Genomic DNA, 14,722 nt, shown 5'->3' with positions numbered 1-14,722 from the left:
GTTCTCATGGCCCTGATTGCTCTAACGTTTTGTTTGCAGCCTTCTAGGTTTTCACAGCTGTTTTCCTAGCAACCATGTGCTTGTGAGAGGAGTCATTTCATGTTGGTTCACTTGCAGCGCAGGGAGTCTTTGGAACCATTGCTGCAGGTTAAAAGGCAGCTATTTTGTTGTTGTTTTTATTTTGACATAAGGTTAGATCCCACTGCAAGAGAGCTGTAGTGTGTGCAAGCAGGTGCCAACTCTGTTCTCTTGATGCACTTCCTTTTATTAATCAGCAACTGGAGCTTTGTCTGGTCCTTTGGTGAAAGTTTATTTTATCTTGGAGTCTGGTTTTGTTTTCTGCTTGGCCTTCAATAACGTAGAAAATCAGAAAATGTTCATCTTTTACCCCAGGACAAGTTTTATGCACTGAATCACTCCACTGTACTAGAATAACCTTTCTTAAATTCACAAAAGTGTCATTTGGAACCTGATGAAAGATTTGGCAAACTTTTTTTTTTAAATTATATTCTAGCTCCTATTGATGTTTATAAAAATAAACAGCAAAAACAACACCCTTCCCTCCTCATGCCATACACTCATTTAATGGATCATTAGGAGGTTGAAATACAAATAGCCCTGTATTTTATTACACAGCAAGCTCGATGACCAAAGATATTTTGGAACTCACAGGAAGCATGGCTGGCATTACAGCAGCTACTTGATTTTTTGCAGTGCTTCTCCAGCTTTGCAGTACACAGCCACCAGATGCAAAGGGACAGGTTGTGATAAATCTTTAATTAGAGCCATATTTAACATTGCAGAACTAAAAACTTCCATAGAACTGGTAGAGTTGTTACTGGCATATATTTTCAGCCTCAAGGTATGTTCCCAAACTGGGTGAATTTCCATTCTGACACAAAATTGAAGTCTCTGTTGTTTAAAGTCTTCTTGTGAATTACTGAGATGTGCAGCTTCTTTTGATTTTCTTGTTTTCAAATTTTGCACTTTTTTTTTTCATTTGTAGATGAAGTTCCAAACAGGCATAGAATTTAGCCCTTATTCTGGGAAAACAAGCAGGCAAACTCATAAATAACAAAGCAGTCTGGAATGGAAGAAACTGCTGTTATTATTATTATCCTCCTGTTAAAATCAGTCTGAAACAGTGAAAGTTAATGGTCTGGTGATGGTCCTTCCAGGGATTTAGCAAGGACAGAAAATTCATCTTAATCTGAGTTTTAGTCTAGGCATGGAAGTATAAACCCAGTCTTCCTCTTCAACTGCAGGTCAGTGGGAGTTAAGGTGTGAGTGCTCCAGGAGAGCTTGTCTGGCTCTCCAGCCCAGCTGCAGAAGGACAGAAGGGAAGACCATCAAAATTCATCTTTGGGCTCTGAGCCTCCTCGCCAGACTTTCCAGAAGCACTCTTTCCCCTCCCCAGCAGACCCCACCAAGGTGGCCATCCTTTGCTTTCTTTTTGCCATCCTTTGCTTCCCTCTGTTTGTGCCAGAGCCCACCTTACCTCAGGTCCCCTGGGAGCACAGGAAGGAAACTTGCAGAGCTTGGCATGAAGTAAAGGCAGCCCTGTGATCTTCAGTTCTCACTTCATTCCCAGTACGGTGGTTCCTCTTCTTCTGCTCTGCCCCAGATCTTGACCAGCAGAAAGTCATTCCCAGTCTGCTCCAGTGCAAAGCAGTCATTCTTTATACATCAAAATCATCTTTCCCCTGTTCCCTCCTACAGTGCTGGTGTACATCACATCAGCTCTAGGCTGGGTCAGACCTGTCACATCCATTGATTATGAGGTGCTCACTGAGGGGCCGTGTGATGGGAGAGGTGAGGATGTGGGAAAAACAACACAAACCTTCCTGAACTCTGCTGTTACTTGCAACAAGCCTCGAAATATCCTCTTGAAATATGCAAAAAGGTCAGTGAGATAATGGAAGGATTTTGCTACCTGAGCACCAGAGGCTGTGCTCTATTAAAAAGGAAATAGGGAGGGATGGGTGTGCAGCTCACCTTGGCTCCATTCCAGAGTTGGAGTGCAGTGAAGTGGAGAAGGAGAGAGCAATGCCAGCAACTGGGAGAACAGTGGCTGGGGATGAGAGACTGGGAGCAGAAGAGCCGTGAAGAAGCTAACTGGGAATGTTAACAGAGTGGATATTCGACATAGCTGAAAGGTGAGGTTAAGTCAGCAACCTCAGGAGAGCTGCAGAGCATTGGCAGAAATATAAATGAACAGCAGAGTCTTCTTAATAGATGTTAGAGTAGCTCATTGCTACATATCCAAATCTGTGTAAAATTTGGCCATTTCCTTTCTTGCCCAAATGGGAGCTACCTGAGCCCTTTTTGAAATGTTGGTCCCAATGATGAGTTGAATACTTTAGAAGCAGTGGATGGGATCAAAATTCTGTAATTTATTCTGAGACAGAATTTTTCCCTTGGCAGCAGCCATCCTTTGGGGCATGGCTGACTTGCTTTATTTTCCCCCATGCTGCTGGTCCCCTACCTTTCTGTGTTAATGCTGGCTTGATTTGTAACCAATTTGAAGGGCTGCTTTGGGCTGTCCTTTGGTTCCCATCTTAGAGATCGATGCTGTTCAGTTCATCCAAATATAAAAAACTGCTGGTTTTTTTTTTTCTTGGTCTTTCCTCTTTGTTTTGTTTTTTGTTTTGTTTTGGTTTTTTTCTGTGTGAAGAATCCAAGAGATCTGTTCATACTGGTCTCCCACAGAAAAGTTCTGTTTCTTAGAGCAGGAGAGAGGTGATTGAAGACAAAACCCAAATAAAGCAAGAACAAATCCTCTACCTCCAAACCTTGCAGGTTTTCAGAGCCGTGTGTCTCGGGACTGTGTAGATAAGAGAGGAAGGGCACTTTTTATTAAAGGAAGGAAATAAGTTGTTTGGATGACTAAAATAATGCCAAAGAAAGCAGATTAAAGAGTAAACAGAAGACAGAAGGAATAGGTGCCATTGACGTGGAGGAGTAACAAATCCTGGGAATGGGAGGTGCTTGGTGGAAACAAACGCAGAATGTGAGAAAAATGGAGAAAAGATAATTCTCCCTTGAGCCTGATGAACCTCCCAGTCCATCAGCTGCCTTTCAGAAAATCCAGGAGGATTTTGGCACCCAAATTTGACTGAATTTTCAGCCTAACATCCCTGGCATCCCAGGTTTGCCCTCATGGCAGATTCCCTGGATGGCTCGGCAGCACTGGCTGGACATGAAACAACTTCAGACCAAGTTCTGTCATCATTGAGACCTACAGCAGCCCGCAGCCCCAGGCTCCTGCTCATGTCAGATTAGACAAGAGAAGGTAGGATTTACAAGCTGTAGCTGTCAGTGGGTCACACCAGTACCAAAATCAACATTTTCAGAAGACCTCGGTCTGCTAATAGGGGACACACCTTATGAAAAAATCTTAAAATTAGACCTGACCTGTTTGAAAGCAGCTGGTCAAGATCTTGTTGAATTTGTGTACTTGAAGACTGGTCTGAGCAGGTTACAGCTTCGTGGGCATCTTCTTACAGTGCAGTAACTCAGTGGTGTTTATTGAAACCAGTGTTCTTTATAGGCTCAGTGTTCCAAGCTGTGTGTATTTATGTACCAGGCTTTTGTCTGTAGCTCCTTGGATATATTTTGAGATTGCGCTGTGCCAGTGACAATGTGGAGACCTGTGTTTGCTTTGTTCTCAGTTGGTGCTTCCTGGTCAACAGAAATAAAAAGCTGGTTGTGTTAACAGCTGACAAGGTAAGCTCTGTGGTACAGGGCCAGCAAGCTGGGTATTCTCCTCTCCTGGAAGGTGTGCCCTGTCAAATGCTGGCTTCAGTTTTCTCAGTTCAATCCCTTCCTGTTCTTTTTTCAGGGATAAGTTGTTGACTTGCACTTACAAGTTTAATTGCATTTGACAGAGGAGTTGTAGCTCTTTTCTTGCCATTTTTGCATGTGCTTTATAAACCAAAAGCTGAGCAACCCAACTGGAGATGCAGTGAATTCCTCAGGAGTGTCTGTGTCACAGGAGGGGAGGCTTGAGGCAGAACACAGCCAAAGCCTGGTCTTCCTGCTGGCAGTGCCTCGTTTGCAGGGGGTATAGAAAGGTGTGGGGAGGGGAACAAAAGATGAAACAGGTCTCTGGGTTAGAGGTGAAAATTGAAAGGAGCAGGAAGGCTCATTGCTGGAGCTGGTGCCCAGAATCCACTTCCATAAGATGCAGGTTCATTTTCCCTGTATTTCAATCCAGAGTAGAGAAAATCTGAGCACAGTGTTCAGTAGAACCCTGTTCTTCATGAATTAAATTCCCTTTAGTGGGGTAAACAGCAAATAAAAGTATTTTGTCTCTTTGGTGCATGCTTAAGTCTCTGCCTTCCAGAGAGCCTTTCCATACTTACGGTAGCAGGTATAACTTATTCTTAGCCATGGAACCCAGAATTGGGAGGCTGATGTCACTGTCTCTGTTCTTTCTGTGTTCAGTTTCCTGCTTTTTCAGATCTCTTTCCAACCTGTCTGTCTCCAAATACTTCTTCCTAAAATAATTCTTTGTGAAGTGACAGGCACACAGGGACCTGAAAAAGAAAGTAAGCTGAGGATGACTGAAGGTGCTGATGAAAGGCAATCAGCTGGGGAGAGCAAAGCATCAGATGTGATCTGTCTGGCATGTGCCTAATTATCCTCTGCCTTCAGGCATGCAGCCGGGCAAGAGCGGGGGAAGTTCACTAAGCAGGTTCACTTCATTTCCCTGTGCTGCTTTTCACACGTAGGAAAAAAAGTGTGGAAAAAAAAAGTTCCTTAGGATAAGCAACAGGACCATAAGAGGTGATGTAGAAAGGAAAAAGGCTTGACTGGTGTAGTGAAGCATATAATGAGGTAATTAGAAGTGTGAGAAGTTGACAAAGCACTCTAGACCAAGATGAATTGCATCTTGTATTGAGATGCATTGCCCCAAGTGCTCAGGAGATGGGTAAGGAGCTAGAGCAGCTTCCCTAACTGAACTTGCATGAGTAACCCTCAGTACTGTTTCTGTCCTTCTGAAGTGCAGAGCTTCCATAGGGCTGGAGTGGGGTTGGCATTATGCACACAGTTTGCAAGAAAAACAAGCAGGAGTAAAAATAATATAGATGGCTTTGCTAACCATGAGGAAAACCAGGGAGGGAGGACATTGCTTCAGGTGGCAGGATTTATTTGCTGGGAGAGTGGTAGAGCTGCTGTAAAGTCAACATTTAAGTAAAAAATAATTTCATTCCCAGTCTATATCCAGTTGGCAGCAATTAAATGAGCATGCCTGTAATCTGTGTCCTTCTGAGGAGGGTCTGTCCTGCAGCGTGTTTGTGTTGGACCCAGCCAAAGACAGCACTGAACCAAATAATAACCACCTTGTCCATCCTTGCAGCTTTTCCTGACATGCTTTTCGTCTGATGCAGCCCTCCCTGCTTCCCATCACCTGGCCATTATTTAGTGTGAAAACAGGAAGAGCTCTAAAACAAACTGGTAAAGGTTTATCTGTGGGGATGCTGCCACTTGCTGCCCTTAAGTGAGGGTGACACGAGAACACAGAAGTCCATTTTTGTAGCCAGAATCCCAGTTTGTGTACCTGTTAAAATTATCATTTGCAGAACTTGTGTGGAGGAAAAGTGTTTCCTGTGTTTTTCCTTCTTGTAAATGAGTGCCTGAAACTAATCAGGTGTTTCTGCTTGGAAAAGGAGGTAGTTTCTTTAGTTTTTCCTTTCAAATACTGTATTTTAGTTTCTTTACACTGATTAAATGATCAGGGCTTTCTGTGACCCTGGAAGGCTGCACTGCCCTGGAGTTCTCTGCACAATACCCCATGCATGCACATGAATTCTGTCAGTACCTGCTGAGGTTTTTTGAATTTTACATGTTCAATTTAATTTGTAAATAACCCTGAAAAAAGTAGAGTAAGGGAAAAATGCAACTATTTCCTACTGACATAAGGTATTTTGATATGAAAATGCCCTCACTGGTTGTGTATTATTTTCTTCTGACCTGATTTTACTGATTTTCAGTGGGTTAAATTTGTCCTAAGACCCCTGTGAAAGTAGCAGGTATTTCTGTGAGGCAGAATGGGCGGAGGGTTTTGCATTCTGATGTTACAGAAGTTGATTCAGGTTCATTAAGATGAATGGAAATCCTGCCATTGATTTCAGTGGAGTTAAATCAGGCTCATATCCTCAATCTAATGAAAAACATTATCCACATGACTCTCATTAACTCTGTTTGCAAAACAGACAGCAAGATATGACTCCAGATTTCTGCTGAGACATATGACAGTGATGATGATGATGATGATTATCCTGTAGAACAGACAGACCCTTGTGTTTAGAAGAAATTCACTGCCTGGATTTATCCCTGTTGTACCTGCTTTGTGCTCTTTTTTGTGTGGTGAGGAGGATTTTTGGGGTGGCTGCTCTGGAGCACCCCATTGTGCTGCTGCTGGAGCCGTGGCTTTGTGGGGGGTCAGTGCATTTTCCTGGCTGTTCTGGGGTTGTGTTAAAAGGCAAATTAATCACCTGTCAGAATTTATTTCTAAGGTTTTCTTATCAGGAGAGTGACCAGTGTGTGCACTTTTGGGAAAGCTACTGCAATACTTTTTTTATGTTTGGTTGGCAGTAGGAAATCTCATTTCCTTGCACGTTTTTTTAACCTTGAAAACTAATTTACAAATTGTGGCTCACAACAGGACGGCAGAATGCCAAGGCATAATTGACTGACACAAAAGAAATTAAGTTTGGGCAGGCAGTATAAGAACCTGATCCTCTTGAAATCAGTGGTGCAATTCCTGTTGTTATTTTTACCTTTGGTTTCGCTGAATCCTTCAGATGTTCATAGATTCTCAAAGCTTGAACCTCATGTTTGGCATTTTGTTAAAAGTCGCAATTTCTGCAGTCCCGTCATGACATAAGAGATTTTTTCACTTGTTTTGAGAGAGGAATTTTCTTGCTATTGTATGAGAAAGTTTTAAAATAGCATAAAAAATGGATCAGGAACATGTAAAAAGGCGTAGATGCATGATACTAAAAACCTTGTAACACATAAGCTTGTTTAAATTTTTTTGTTGTCGTTTTGGATCACTGGACACAACAATAAAATACAAGGTGTTACATACATGATGCGTCTGTCATGTGTATGTGCATGCCCTGAATGTGTATTTTTTGCTGACGTGGAGAATACCCAAACCAGCATTAATTTTTCCAGGTAAACTAAATGATATTCTGGAAAATTTAGGTGTGACTTGACAACTTTAAATACCAAGCTACAATTCAAATTACATTTAATATCTTTTGAAGATGGCAGAATCTGTCAACACTGTAGGTCTGCAGACACGCACACACACATGCGAAAGCCTCACTGGTTATTTTTTTGTTGTTGTTGGGACTCTTAAGTATCACAGCAACCCTCAATTTATTTCTGCAAAGGGAGGAGATATATGGGCTGCATGTCCCTGTTTATTTTGAAGTGGTTGCCAAATGTTCTCTTTAAAGGTGGTACATTTTAAGGAATTTTATGCTTGTTTAGTTTTTTAAATGTTTATTTCCTCTGGGGTGATTGTTTGTTTGACTTTGGGTCTTCTGGTGTGTGTGTGTGTGAGGAGTGGGCTTGGAGGAGTGGAGGAGGTTGTTTATTTTTCTTTTTTACCACAAAAAGAAATAACTTCCTCCTCTCCCTTGTGGCTAAACAAGCCATCAAAGTCTAGGAGGAGTTGAAGCTGATGGTCCTTGACATGCACAATTGGTTTAAACAAACCAAAAGTATGTTTTCATATATATTTTTAAACACATCTGTGATTAAAATTATCCCCTAAATAATTTTGGCTTGCCTGGTTGTGGGAGGACAGAGTTTCCTTTTTTCTTAAATTCCAAGTACAGACATGTTCTGTTGCTTGCTGTAGGTTACTAAAGACAAATTTTATGAGTCAAGACATATTATTTCTGCAAGATAGCAAGTGGAAGGAAATGAGCTTCTTTAGAGAGGCAGAAAAAAGAAGACAGGGTTAATTTTCTTCATATAGAAAGCATTCAGTCAGCATTAAAAGTGAATGTTTCACTATCTTTATTCTTAAATAAAGTCTGCTTTTGCCTTGCCCTACCTGCTTTCCAAGTGAATGTTCTGAAATCAGCTTTTCCTCTTCCTCCAAACTCCCCACAAAGTACAAACTATGGGAGAGGGCAGGTTTGGTCTTCCAAAATGCCTTGTCTATGTCTCTTCTCCAATGTGCTGGTCAGTCAGAAGCTGTGCTTCACTACACCTAACTGGACAATCATGACATTTGAATAAACCTCAGGCATGGGGGGTTATTATGGCCAGAGCAACCATCCCAAACCTGAAATCACAGCATGTTTGGGACTGCATGAGGAAGGAGGTGTTCTTTGCAGGAAGGGTCGTTTGTGAAATCCTGCCTTGCACAGATGACTCCAGCCCAGGTTCCGTGTAGCCAAAATTGCTGGCAGAGAATTTTCCTGTGATGATGTGAGGGCTGCCAGCAGATTTGTTTGGCTGCTGCAGCTATGTCTCCACCTGCACTTGGATGGCCAAACTTTAAGTCCTGTGAAATGTGTAAATTATGCACAATGTACCCTTAAACCCTTCAGGCAGCAGCTGGATCCACCAGCCAGTGCTGTGCAGGGACAGAGGACGTGAGTGAGCAGGAATAGCTCAGGGAAGAAGAGTTCCCATGCTAGCAGTCAGGCTGATGCCACAGGCAGCCCTGGGAAGTGTGTGTTTATCTTCTGGCCATCCCTTTATGTTGTCAAGATGACTTTTACAAGAGGTCACGAGGTCACTTTTGTTAATGCACAAAAAGCTTGGAATAGACAAGTGGTGGGTTACCAGGGTTAGGAGATGGCGAGCCTGAGGAGGGGATGCCAAGACAGAGGAGTCTTTGGAGGAATAAGAGGAAAGGATAGAGGAGAGAAAATCAAATATAAGCAGTTCTGCCAGTGGCAGTATGGGCTGCTGTTGATCAGGAGGCAGAGCTGGCAGGGCTAGTGGAGCTGGATAGGGAGTTTAGTCTTTTTGACCCTTAGCATTTTCTCCCTATTCAGCCTTTCTGTAACAAGCCTAGAAGTATTTTACCCTTTCTTGGTATCTTGTTTGTTTTTTTTTTTTTTTTAACAAATGCTTCTTATCTGCAAACAGCAAAAATTAAATGAAAGGGAATTATGAGATCTGTTGGCTCAGCATGCCAACAAGAGCCTGCTCAAGTGCTTTTCACCCTGGATTGTGTGAACTTTTCATTTCTCCCACTGGAGTGGGACTGAGCTCATCAGGTTATGTTGCCCGTGGAGGCAGGGCCAGGGGCTGGTGGGTGCTCTCAGCTGAGCTTGAAGCAGAGCTGGCAGCCTGTGGGTGTGCAGCTGCTCCTTTCCCAGCCTGGAGTAGGTGTCTTGCAGCCTGGTTTAGTGGGAACATCAACCTGGTTGTGACACGGCTGCAGGAGCTGCTCAGATGTGGCTTTGGGGAGACACACGTGAGCAGAGGAGGAGGACAATTCCTTCCATCACTTGTTCAGTTTAGGAGAAGCAGAAGTGGCCCAGAGTTTGTTGAGGGATCACTGCACAAGTCCATTCTTGTGCTTGCTGAGGAATGGTTTTTCCTTCCATTTTTCCTTCCTATAATCACTTCATGAACTGTGCATGAGACGCTGAACTCTGCTGCCACTTGGTTATAGTCAAATTTTTTGTATTGGTGTGTCAGTCTGCACTGTTTTTGCTGAAGGATTGCAACTCAGGTGTTGGGCAATGCCTGATCCCTCATCTTTCATAGGGATGTGCAAAGAAAAGTGTTGAGAGGGTTTAGAAGTTATTGTTTGCTTTTTGTTAGAGTTCTACTTCAGAACAGAACACATACTGCTGTACTATATTTAGCACAAAGCCAAATTATATTGCTGAAGGTTTTTTTGGCCTGCCATTGTTCATTTACACTAATTTGGCTGGCTTAGAAAGATGTTAGAAGTGCAGCTTTGCCAAAGGTCCTCTGTCCTCCAAGAGCCCTAACAGGATAGATAATTCAGACAAGCTTATGTCTCAGAGGAATCCTCCATTAGCTGATCTTCCATTAGCACTGCTAGTGCTTATACCTTTTATTCCAGGGGGAATTGAGCAACTCCCACGCTCCGTGCATTGGCAAATTCCAGCCCGCAGCTTCCTCTCATCACTCACTATAGAAGATGCTCACATAAAGGAGCGTGAAAGCAAGGGAGGGGGCATCAAGATGTGGTTACTTGCAAAGAGCCCTGAAAGCAAGTACAGACAGAGTGTATTATATGTCATGTGTTTGATATTGAAACTCCTGTGACTCTCCCCTGCCTCTCCCTTCTACCTTTCCATCGAAAATATCTTTGCTGTCCCAGGAGCAGAAGAGAGAAGCTTGGATGTAGCTGGATACTGAACTGGTACCTGCCTGATCTACCCCCAGCTATTCAGAGGGAAAGGGCCTCTGGCCATTAGATGATTTTGTCTCATGACACATTTAATCAGATTACAGTGAATTTATCACCTTCTTGAAATATCAAAAATTTGTCAGCTGAAAGAAACTCCATAATCTGCTCAGCTGCAGTGAATCAAGCTGAGTTTAACTTTGGAACTGTAACTTTTGGAGGCAGCAGGTCCATTTTTACACCAGGTGCCATCCCCCAGCCCTGTCGCCCTGGTGTGGAAGGCAGGAATTTTGTTTAAAGCATGGGTCTGTGTTGTAGGTTTTGGCCCTAAGCAGGATCTGTGTTGTGGGGTGGTAGAAGTAGGATTTTGCAGTGTGGGTGAAGGCAGCTCCGGTCACTACAGGTCAGGAAAACAAAAGGTGTTGAATTACTGAAAGAAACATGAGCAAAGAGGGGTTCTGGTAGAGGGTTTTTAGTGCTAGCTTACCATATACTTCTCTTTAGAGAGATTCATTGCAGAGTGCTGTTAGGAATGTAATTTCATACTGATATTATTTTCCTTCTGTATTTTCCATCTGCATCACTTACTAAATGCATTTTGAATAATTATATGGCAAAGTCCTATCTGGACTTGACAATTAGGCAGAGATACTGCAGCGGAAACACACACACAAAAGCATAATTGTAAATAATGGATATTGACTGGATCTGCCAAAAGTTGCAATAAAAAAGCCTTGCCTTAGGTCAAATGTTCCTGGCATATGGATGGAGAAAGGAGTCCAGCAGTGTGTGTTATAACATGAGCTGCTGTACATCAACATTTGCCAGCCAGCCCTTTTGTTCTCCTTGTTGTTTGAATTCTTAAGGAGCTCTTGTCTATCACAAAGGTAGATACAAGCTTTTGAAAACATTCAGCACTTCTGCACTATATGCTTGTCTTGGTTTCTGGTTTTTTTGTTTGTTTTTAATAATGAAGTGTGAGGTAATAGAGGGTAACCAAGCTGACACTTGCTGGTCATCCTTCTCCTGAAAATCAGAGCTTTGTTGTGACTTGGTGATCAGGACTTGTGTGTCACTCAGAAGGTTACACCTGAAGAGGAAGGAGCCCTCTGCCATGGATCTGTGGAGTTCTGCAGGGCAGGGACACTGTCCCTTTATCATCCATAACTCTGTGTGGTCCCACAGCCAGTCCTTTTCCATGACAGCTGCATCCCGAAGACATGACTGCTCTCAGCTGCTTGCTGGGGCTCAATTACACTGTGGAATCAGAAATTTTCTAATGAGGAACTATCCTGTAATTTCAGCTGGGAATTGGCCTTCGGCTTCTGCTCAGACTCTTGATGTAGTCAAGGGAGAACAAAACTCGAGGAGTCTTGCTGGCTCTGCAGCCTGGGCTGTGGATTAAGGCTATCAAGAACTACAGGAGGTTTTGCAATTGTTTATGCCAATCCTTGGAGAATAAGTGTGAAATTAAGATCGTGGTCTGATTTATTTATGTAATTTCCGTGATGTGCTCCTGTGATGCTGCAGAGCCAATTATAGATAACTATAAATATGCCATTGGGAATCTTTTAAGCATTTATTTTAGCGCTTTTGAGGAAGCCAGTACTAAGTTTAATAGACTGTGGTGAATTATTGACCGAACAAATTATAACCATGGACTAAAGTATGATATTGACATTAGAGATTGTACGGTCATCCTAAGGAGTCATTACAGGATTTAATTCGTGGCACACTGAACTTTGAGATTTACATTGAGTGGGATATTGACTCTGTGATTTGAGAGACACATGTTAACCTGCATGCATGGCAGACCATTGTTAACATGTCTAACATAAAAGTCATAGAGATGACACAAATTCAAATCGGGTTCCCCCCACCAAAATCTCTTCATGCTCAGGGAGCTGTCCATGCAGATGTAGGAAGGTCTGTGGTGAGTGGTAATTACTGCCATAGAAATACATCTATTTGCCTATCCGGTACCAGAAGCAAGTTTTGGTGGTTTTTTTTTTTTTTCCCTTTTTCAATAACCTAAAGCATTTTGGAAACTAATTTTGGGATTGAAAGAAGAGAAATAGGATCCTGCTCCATGCATGTCTAAAGGGAGAAGTGATGATTCTGCACAGGACACATTTTATTACCAAGTGGGGGTTGGTTCCTGGACTTGTGAAGCAGCAAAAGATGCAGGATGTGGGTTTTTTTCCTGTCTTCTGAAGCTTCCCAAAGGCTCAAGGCACTGCAGGGAGTCCCAGCAGGAATGAACTATGGAGCCAAGTGCAGGCACTCAGCGTGTGCAGCCAACAGCATCCGCACTTCCCTTATCCCCGCAGTGGGGTTTTGTACGGGACAGGTCAGGAGGAATCCCTGCATCCTGTCCTGAAGGGAAACCCGCTCTGCAGCAGTTGCCAGAGGCACAAACATGCTGAGACAGTCCTAAGGAGCATTTCTGTATTCCAGGGAAACTTCATAAGGGTTTATGAAGCCAAAGTAAATGTTAACTCTCTGGCTATTTCCAAAGTTTCCTTTATAAATCCATTTTGGAAATGGTTTTTCCTGTTTCTTTATAGCGTCTGGTGTTTAGTTTACCTTGGATTCTGATGGAGCATGAAACCCCTTCAGAAACTGAATCAATCAGACAAATCATCAGTAGGGGACATTGAGATCTATTCCCTGCATTGCTGATGTTTCCTTGGGAGTTGTTCCTGGGGGAAAAGCCAGTGTGCAGATTCCTGTCCCTGGGTGGCAAGTGCAGAAGAAAGAAATGTCTCTGATATTTCTGAAGTGAACAGAGTCAATATGCCCAGCCTGCTTCTTTAATTATGAATTTTGGAGGGGGAGAGACTATGTGCCATCAATGGAATAGTAATAGTACGTTATTTAGGTTTCTGCCTGATAATGGGCCATTCAAACTCTTCTGGGAATCAGAAGTGGGCAATTATTTATGAGATGATCAAATGTAGATTCTATATCCAGGGCAATAAAAGTCGAAATCGGTTGATTTATTTGCTAGAGGTTGGAAGTGCTGCTCAAATATTGATAGGATCTTCCTGAAGCACAAATGAGTCTGTTAAACTCGTAACAAAAGTTATACAAAATAGTGGAAGAAGTATTAAAATACCATTCCTATTGGTGCCTTCCCAATGCCTGAATGATCTGTATTCCTCCTTCAGGGCTGTAATTGTAGGCACACACAGGATAGTGGCTGCCGACTTCTATCTTGGACAAGTACTTGTTCAAGAAATTAATCTTGTGTTTAATCTGGTTTGAGACTGTATCTTAATTTGTTTTGCTGCTGCAATAATTGGCTAAGGTTTGTTTATCCATAAGGGTAATTTCAAGTTTAATATAAAACCTTGTCTCCTTCATCTTTTTAATTGGTTATGTTATTCTGTTCTCCTTTAATTGAAGTGGTAAACAATCCTTTTGAAAGGTGGAGGCTACTAAGCTTTTACCAGCCTAAAGAAAAACTTATTTTAAAGAACAGATACACACTGCTGGTATTTAAGAAACCTTTCTGCATAGGAAAAGGTAAATTTATTTCTGGACAGTTAGTAAACTCAGATTTTCAGGGAAATTAAAGCTGTTTCTGCAATTTTTTTTATGAATGGAAAATTATATTTGCTGTGGGAAATGAAGTGAAAATGCCATTACATTGTCATATGCCCACATTTCCAAAACTGTTGATACACAGGTTAGTATTTTGAACCAGGTTTAGAAGATCCTGAAGATGCTCCAGACTAAAAAAAATAAGTGTAAAATACTACATCATGTGTCGGAGGGGATTTTCTTTGTTACAGAAGAGGCAAGTTTTTTAACAGGATTTATGTAAAAGTGTGGAAGTGTCACAAGTCCCTGTGTTTATTTGCTTGTTTTTGAGAGAATTGCACAGTTGATGCCAGTTTTGTGTTTGCCTGTTATTACGTAGAACTTGCTCATTGTGGTCACTCTTGACCCTTCTGGGAGATGCTTTGTGGGGTTTTCGTATAAAACAGAAAATAGGGGAAGGTGATGAATTGTGACTTTAATTATGAGTTTGCTTATCCTGGGGAAGGATAATGAGAATCTGAGCTTCTGGGTTAACTGGATGAAGTATTTTTTTATTGTGTACACGGACCAGGAGATACGTGCCTAAAAACTTGTGTCCCTCTACACATCCCACTCCGTTTAATCCCGTAATTCTCTTACAGGACCTTGGACTCTAAAACAGTAGTTGGAAAAAGGAAAGCACCAAGTAGAGCCCTAAATATCATAATTGTCATTATAAGGCTGTGAGGGTTGACCACAAAACACACAGACATGACCTTCTAGCAAGTTCCTGTTTATTTGCTTTCTCCCCCACCACAGAGCTTTTACAGG

The 14,722-nt window shown here is 42.2% G+C and overlaps 1 protein-coding gene and 1 long non-coding RNA gene across 8 annotated transcripts in view; both read left to right on the top strand.

Annotated features, from left to right (window-relative positions):
* The window catches only part of PLCB1 (phospholipase C beta 1), a 378,787-nt gene that overhangs the window by 111,134 nt on the left and 252,931 nt on the right, over window positions 1-14,722 (top strand). The gene's annotated exons all lie outside the window — the stretch shown is intronic.
* On the top strand, window positions 1,266-7,095 carry LOC147655162 (uncharacterized). The gene is made up of 4 exons (XR_015282044.1): window positions 1,266-1,431; window positions 1,720-1,903; window positions 2,012-2,156; window positions 3,150-7,095. It is a non-coding gene; the product is annotated as an uncharacterized LOC147655162 (long non-coding RNA).

The sequence above is a fragment of the Cyanistes caeruleus genome, chromosome 2 (assembly GCF_971803275.1).
Source record: "Cyanistes caeruleus chromosome 2, bCyaCae1.hap1.1, whole genome shotgun sequence".
Lineage (NCBI taxonomy): Eukaryota > Metazoa > Chordata > Aves > Passeriformes > Paridae > Cyanistes > Cyanistes caeruleus.
This window is presented reverse-complemented; position numbering and strand designations above follow the sequence as displayed.